This window comes from Sinocyclocheilus anshuiensis, unplaced genomic scaffold (assembly GCF_001515605.1).
Source record: "Sinocyclocheilus anshuiensis isolate Anshui unplaced genomic scaffold, SAMN03320099.WGS_v1.1 scaffold38, whole genome shotgun sequence".
NCBI lineage: Eukaryota > Metazoa > Chordata > Actinopteri > Cypriniformes > Cyprinidae > Sinocyclocheilus > Sinocyclocheilus anshuiensis.
In genome coordinates this window covers 2,877,580-2,886,092 of record NW_015544213.1, presented here as the reverse complement: position 1 = coordinate 2,886,092, position 8,513 = coordinate 2,877,580, and the positions used below count along the sequence as shown (strand labels likewise).

Here is an 8,513-nt window from a genome sequence, read left to right as displayed (position 1 = left end):
GTGTGTTTGTCCACAATTACAGAATTTCCATAATGGTCTATGTTATACTTTTTACGTGCTTTATTTTTTATGTGCTAACATTTTCCATAATTACAAATAACAATTAATAGTTTACTGTAACCTGATCCTTATGTGGACGCATACGTTCTTTATCAGCATTTTATACTGAGTGAAAGTGTACAAAGCATGAAAAACTCGATAGACCAGATGGTGTATTTTTGATCTGTTGCAATGATGGAACATGTGCTTTTAAAATACAACAAACAATAGACATTTTTCAGGTAATACAACCTTTGGCTGTTGTTTTTAATGGGTAATTTTTCAGAGTTATTGTCTATTGGGTAGTGCATGTGCTGCAGACATGTTGAGCTTCAGTGCTCATTAGGGAGACTCAGGTTTGTGTCTCCTCTTTGTCCCCTTTCCATTGTTTCTATTAATAAAAAAGGCCCAAAATAACATAAAATAAAATGTCAATGTCCTTCTTATCCTCTCTTCTCAGGATTTGTCTGCTATTTGATGTGGGAGAGAGACTGCGGTCATCTTTGCGACAGGTTTGTCTTTGCCCTTCATGAAGAAAGTGAGCTGTTCTCCTTTTCATTTTACATCGATGGGTCCTCTTCTGACGAAACGGAAACCATACTCCTTCAGGATGTTATAGCAGTTCTCCACCACCTGGGGAGCACCAGCACCAGAAGAACAGATGTCTGTATCACTCACAAAAAGAATTGCAAGCTATGAACTCAGAAATATATAAATTTGAAATTCTGAGAAGAAAAGTCTGAATTGTGAGATATAAACTGGCAACTGCAGAAAAAGTCAGAATTGTGAGATAAAAGGTCGCAATTACTTTAAAAAAAATTTCTGTGACAAACTAAAATGTCAGAATTGCATGTAAACTCAGAATTCAGAGAAAAAAATTAAATAAATGTGAGATGTAAACTTAGAATTCTGAGAAAAAAAGTCAAAAATGTTAGATGTGTGGAAAACATGCAAATATTTGTCATTTATAAATTGAAATGACTGATATTCAAAATATTAAAGGGGTCCTATTATGCTTTTTCAACGTTAGTTAATCTGTAATGTTGCTGTTTGAGCATAAAAAAGATCTGATAAGTTACAAAGCTCAAAGTCCACTTCAAAAGGAGATATTTTCAAAAACTACAACGAACGACTCGTTTGGACTACAACGCATATTTTCCAGGATTTGTGATATCACAAATACCGACGAATGGGACGAGACCTGGTTGAGCTGCACTAGAGAAGGCAACGAGTGTTATCACTATGTCGGAGACATGCTAGCTTTGCCAAGGCAGACGAACTTTAGAGTGGTTACAATCATCCGGGTTTAAATCGCGCACAAATTGATTGGGTTTTCCACAGGGTACAGTACCTGGTACCTGGTACTTTTTTTAGTACCACCTCGGTTGGGGTTCCAAGTGAACCGTACCGTTACCAAAACGTGACGTGTAAACTCTGCTAATCACGGATTGGCCAGAGAGAATCGTCACTACCTGCGTCACTGAACTTGCGTCACTGAACTTGCGACGCAAACACAACAGAACCGCTAGATTTAAATCAGCACAGCCAGCGAAGGATCGAACGCAACTGTTTGGAACGAGCGCACCTTTTTTTAACAACCAAAAAGTTTTGTTGTCTGTTGCGGAAGAACAGACGTTCCTCTCGTTGATAGCAGAGGAGCGGATCTAGCGAGAGCTTGATGGGGCGACGTGGAATGAAAACGTTTTTTTTAGGAGTCATGGAAGTAGAGGCGGCGCAACTATAACGACATGTGAATAATCCCACCCACTCTAGAGCGGTACTGAACTGCAGTGGAAACGCAAACCGTGCCGTGCCGTACTGAGCCGTGCCGAGCCGAGTCGTACCACGCAGTGGAAAAGCGCCTAAAATCAAGACTTTGTAAAAGAGCATAATAGGACCCCTTTAAAATAATAAAAAAAAATGTTTTGCCATATTGGCCAGTTATTTTTTAAATAACTTTTTTATTACCTAAAACTTACTTTTAAAAATAAAATAAATAAAAACTTCTAAAAAACAAAATGAAGCTTTTATCACCTGTATGTTACCCATAACCCCAGTAGACTCCATACGACTGGCCACATTTACAGTGTTTCCCCAAATATCGAAATGAGGTTTGCAAGCGCCAATCACTCCAGCTAACACACCCCCCTTATTCAGACCTGACAATAAAACACACACAAACAGCATGGTCACAATACCATAAATATAACACATACTCAACTCTATTATTATATCAGCAGAAGTAACATGGGTCTGTAGTTCAGTCAGACGCTTGCTGACCTATGCGCAGCATGAAGTTATTGAATGACTGTTTGTTTAGGTTTCCAAGTGTGACTTTCATAGCCAGTGCAAAGTCTGCCAAATCAGCAAAGTGTTGCCAGCGCTCCAAGATGGACTGATCCTCTGTCTGTATAACACACAAATCATCATCATCATCAGTAACACAGTCTATATTAGTGTATTATAAGCTCTAGTTTGTGTTGTGTAGCTGACCTTGCGGTCGGCGTATCTGTTAGTGTTTCTCTCCGGCGTCACGCCTGATGCAGCCATGTACAGTATGTGCTGCCAATGGTCTTGATCTTCGTAATGTGGCGAAACTCTGTGCGATCCAGAAGCTACTCGGAATCAAAAAATACATCATATGATATTAAAGAGAACTTCTGCTGAACAAATAATGACATATACAAGAAATAAAGGACAAGAGACATTCACACTGTCAAAGTCAGAGATGATCTCATTTAGGATTCGGAGGCATTCTATCCCTCCATTGTTTATACTCTCCTCCGTATAAAAGTCAGAGAAGTTGGGAATAGAGGCGAACATCACACCGATCTCATCATAAGACTGACTGTAAAGTTCCTGCAATAGACAAATAAAAATCAATGTGCACATTTATTAATGACTAAACTAATATAAAGATTACTCTGACAGGAATATAGAGAAAAGGTAATTATAACTTTCTATCTTATAATTGCAATTCTGAAAAGCCTGTGGATTGTAAGATATAAAATCGCAATTGCAAGAAAAAAAGTCAGAATTGTGAGATAAAAAGTTCCAATGACCTTTTTCATTTATTATTCCGTGGCCGAAACAAAAAAAGTCTGAATTGCAAGGAAAAAAGCCAAAATTGCGAGATTTAAACTTTGATTTAAGAGAAAAAACGTAAAAATGCGAGATGTACACAAAAGTCAGAAGCATGGGATATAAGACAAGTTATAAACTGATATAAACTTGCAATAAATAAAACAGAATTACGATATGTAAACTTAGAATTCAGAGAAAAAGAGTCAAAATTGCGAGATGGACATTTTGAATTTCGAGAAAAAGGTTAAAAGTACGAGATGTAAACTCAAAATTTCGAGAAAAAAAGGCAGAATTGCGAGATTTAAGATAAGTTTTAAACAGATATAAACTCACAATTCTGAGGAATAAGGTTCAAATTGTTATTCCGTGGCAGAAACTAGCTTCTATACATACCTCATCTCTCTTCTTTGAGCCCAGGAAGTGTTTGGCCACGTGTTCAGGAAGCATGTTAGTGACCAGCGCCTCGTTGTATGTTCTCATTTCATACACTTTCTCCTTCTGATCATGAACCTCAATCTTCCAAAGAAACAGTTTACGCGACTGTCTTTCCACCTGAGAGAGGAACAAAATACAGAATTAACATGCTAATATTTGTGTGAAAAACAGAGGAAAGGAAATAAACTTGAGTTTTTAAGCTATTGTTGGACACACATGACTTGCAAAATAGTAGAAACTCATCATCATGATGATAATCATCATGGTCAGCAGATATCTGGTGGGAACCACTGAATAACTGAAGAGTCATACAAAATAATGAAAAACAATTTCAGGTGTCAGACAATGTTTTTGAGTGGTTTGAAGCACAACTTAACCTTGCATTTTAATCATTAAACACACAATCCAATTTAACTGGGTGAAAAATAATATAAATAAGTCATGACATGCCATGTCAAAGTCAATGTCAAAAAAAAATATTAATCAAAACTGTTTGCTGATCATCACACCGATCTCATCATAAGACTGACTGTAAAGTTCCTGCAATAGACAAATAAAAATCAATGTGCACATTTATTAATGACTAAACTAATATAAAGATTACTCTGACAGGAATATAGAGAAAAGGTAATTATAACTTTCTATCTTATAATTGCAATTCTGAAAAGCCTGTGGATTGTAAGATATAAAATCGCAATTGCAAGAAAAAAAGTCAGAATTGTGAGATAAAAAGTTCCAATGACCTTTTTCATTTATTATTCCGTGGCCGAAACAAAAAAAGTCTGAATTGCAAGGAAAAAAGCCAAAATTGCGAGATTTAAACTTTGATTTAAGAGAAAAAACGTAAAAATGCGAGATGTACACAAAAGTCAGAAGCATGGGATATAAGACAAGTTATAAACTGATATAAACTTGCAATAAATAAAACAGAATTACGATATGTAAACTTAGAATTCAGAGAAAAAGAGTCAAAATTGCGAGATGGACATTTTGAATTTCGAGAAAAAGGTTAAAAGTACGAGATGTAAACTCAAAATTTCGAGAAAAAAAGGCAGAATTGCGAGATTTAAGATAAGTTTTAAACAGATATAAACTCACAATTCTGAGGAATAAGGTTCAAATTGTTATTCCGTGGCAGAAACTAGCTTCTATACATACCTCATCTCTCTTCTTTGAGCCCAGGAAGTGTTTGGCCACGTGTTCAGGAAGCATGTTAGTGACCAGCGCCTCGTTGTATGTTCTCATTTCATACACTTTCTCCTTCTGATCATGAACCTCAATCTTCCAAAGAAACAGTTTACGCGACTGTCTTTCCACCTGAGAGAGGAACAAAATACAGAATTAACATGCTAATATTTGTGTGAAAAACAGAGGAAAGGAAATAAACTTGAGTTTTTAAGCTATTGTTGGACACACATGACTTGCAAAATAGTAGAAACTCATCATCATGATGATAATCATCATGGTCAGCAGATATCTGGTGGGAACCACTGAATAACTGAAGAGTCATACAAAATAATGAAAAACAATTTCAGGTGTCAGACAATGTTTTTGAGTGGTTTGAAGCACAACTTAACCTTGCATTTTAATCATTAAACACACAATCCAATTTAACTGGGTGAAAAATAATATAAATAAGTCATGACATGCCATGTCAAAGTCAATGTCAAAAAAAAATATTAATCAAAACTGTTTGCTGATCATAATCAGAAATGTTTCTTGAGCAGCAAACCAGCATATTAGAATGTGATTTCTGAAGGATCATGTGACACTGAAGACTGGAGTAATGATGCTTGCATCACAAAAATAAATAGCATTTAAAATACATTCAAATAGACGACAGTTATTTTAAATTGTAATAATATTTTACATTATGTTTTTACTGTATTTTGATCACTTTTCAAACATATCGTCTGGACTCAAACTCAAGCTTGTCTCACCTGTAGTCCAGGTAGCGAATGAAATCATAGATGTCGTAAATGTACATCCAGCTGTGGATGTTTACAGCACCTGTTGCTATGGTAACCAACAGCATGAGCGCCAGCTTGACCACATGGCTGAGCTGTACGAGCATGACGGTTGCCACGAGTGACAGCACAGATATGTAAAGTTGGTATTATTGATTGTACAGTCTTTCATTTATGATTTATTCTTACAGTAGTCCAGTAAAAAGAGTAAAAAAATCTAATGAGAAACATCACTTACGACAATAATAATTACTGTCAATGATGGTGTGGGTCACAATGCTAAAATGCTTAAAACAGGCTTTATTTTCATTAACTAAAATATAATTTATTTTCTTTTTCTCTTTTGGGGGGCATGAATCTTTGTTCATGACAACAAAGATGTTGTCATGAGATTCATTCAATCATCTACTGCTGTGATGCTGGACTCACTTGAGGAAAGATGGCCGCTAGTCAGAATGAGCAGTAACAGCTCACCAACAGCCAGGGTCACATAATTCACAATCAGCCTGTCAGAAATCAAGCAGACGTGACAACATTACACAAGAGAAGTGTCAATATCTATAAAATGTTACATGAATAATCCATTTATCATGTTGTATTAGTGATGAGTTATTTATGATCTTCACTCACTGTGGATCGATGAGCATTTCCATGGCTGAGGTAAAGATCAGAACGACACAACAACAGCTGAACACAACGCCCGTCCGTCTCTCCTTCTCTGCCGAATAACGAGACTCCAGATCAGAGTCCTCAAACCTCAGAGACAAGAGTCGACGTCTTCTTCTTCTCCAGACTGAGAGAGAGACAGTGATGTGCGACAGGGGCAAAAAGACAAAATCACTGGGTTCAAATAAGAATAAACTGTCATTACGTCTCCTCTGTCTCTCTCTCCAGCAGAGCTTTATTCAGCAAGTGGTTCAGATGCTCGTCCTCCAGCCGCTGAGAAACCACACACAGGTCAAAGGTCAAGATGGATATATAGATGGACAGACAGACAGACATATATACAAACCGACAGACAGACAGATGGATAGACAGAACGATAGATAGATATTGAGACAGTCAGACAGACAGACAGACAGACAGACAGACACAGACAGATATATATTGAGACAGTCAGACAGACAGACAGACAGATAGATAGATAGACAGATAGACAGATAGATATTGAGACAGTCAGACAGACAGACAGAGATAGATAGACAGACAGACAGACAGACAGACAGACAGACAGACAGACAGATAGATAGATAGACAGATAATATTCAGACAGACAGACAGATAGACAGACAGATAGATAGATAGACAGATATATATTGAGACAGTCAGACAGACAGACAGACAGACAGACAGACGGATAGATAGATAGATATTGAGACAGTCAGACAGACAGACGCAACCGTGATGTTCACTTCTTTTTTTTTTTTCATGAGGCTTTGCCCTTCTTGTTTTACACTTAATGCATGTGTATTGAATTTTCAATAAGTTAATAATCATAACAAGAGTGAAGAGAGTAATATTTTTACACCAACTGGCTCATTTTACGTCATTAAGACTGTGTACCATTGTGAGAGGTTCAGTAGATTTGCACTAAACAGAGAGAGAGAGAGATCGTCTGAGCATGCGCGCTTACCTGCGTCTATCCTTCTTCAGGTCAAGTCATATATTTGTGAAAAAAACAAAACAGTTTGCCATCAGTTGTCAGAAGATGAAAGCGATATTTTTGTCACAGCATCCTTTCAGTGTTTAAAGGGATTTCCCATGACTGACGTCAGTGCTGTTGAATGCATTGATCTTATATGAAGTGAAAGAGCTGCAGCATTACAGGTAACATGTTGATCGTCGGTTGAGCCTTGTAAAGTGGTGCTCAAAGTTAAAGTAATTTCAGCACCTTGTTTCAATTATCAATGAAACAACGTTTTTAAATGTATTAGCTGACTCACCCGTAATGACGGTCTCTTGCCTCCACCTCCTGGTGTAACAATTTAACTGCACTGACTAACAGCCTGTGTAAAATGAGCGTCACTGTACTGATATTGCTGAAATGTCAACTACACTGTTGTCCAGTCAGATCCGAGAATTGGCACTTACTATTATACATATATTAATATACCAGTGAGCTTAGATAGATAGATAGATAGATAGATAGATAGATAGATAGATATTGAGACAGTCAGACAGACAGACAGACAGAGAGACAGATAGATAGACAGATCTCACCTGTGTTTCTGACTCCTCGGGTATGTTCTTTACTGACGTGCAGGTGCCGCTGGGTTTTGTGGTGTTGATCACCTGAAGATAGTTTCAGATGAGTTATAGATGAGAACAGCAGATCAGAGTATAAGAATGATGGTGATGGTATGCACTGTGCCGTTGGTTACTCCGTTTGTTTTGGGAGTGTCCTTAGACACCAGCACCAGGTACGTGTCGATGCCTTTCTCCAGAAGATACTCGCAGTGCTCTCCTCTGCCCTCCTCCAGCTCAAATTCACCAAGCAAACAGTCCTTCGTGCTCTGAGAGATGTGCACACGCCTGCACATCTCTGTGCAGGCGTGTGCATGAGAATGAGAGTCACCTGCTCTGTAATGCACAAACACATCTACCCGACAAGAAAATAATGGTTTAAATTCAGATTGTAGTTGATCTCACCCCGGGATTCCTCCTGACTCCATCTTGTTTGCCACGGTTACATCAGTGGACCAGACATCAAACTGCCAGCGCTTCTGTCCCAGGACTCCACCGAGGACAGTACCCGTGTGCACACCTACACGCATGTCCACTTCCGTCTGGGTTTTTTCACAAACATATCGGAGCATAAGTGAGAAGAATATGAGCCATTTGGACTGTCTGCTTTATAGTTGTTTAATTAATTTGATTTAATTACAATATCTACATTAATATTTGTTATAAAAATTTTAAAATACAAAATAATAAATTATAGATTTTAAATATATATATATACATATTATATTTTTTTATTTCATATAA

At 37.4% G+C, this 8,513-nt stretch overlaps 1 pseudogene; it reads right to left on the bottom strand.

Annotated features, from left to right (window-relative positions):
- Nucleotides 1–305: 305 nt before the first annotated feature.
- Nucleotides 306–8,513, bottom strand: part of LOC107697087 (adenylate cyclase type 3-like) — a 16,556-nt pseudogene continuing 8,348 nt past the window's right edge.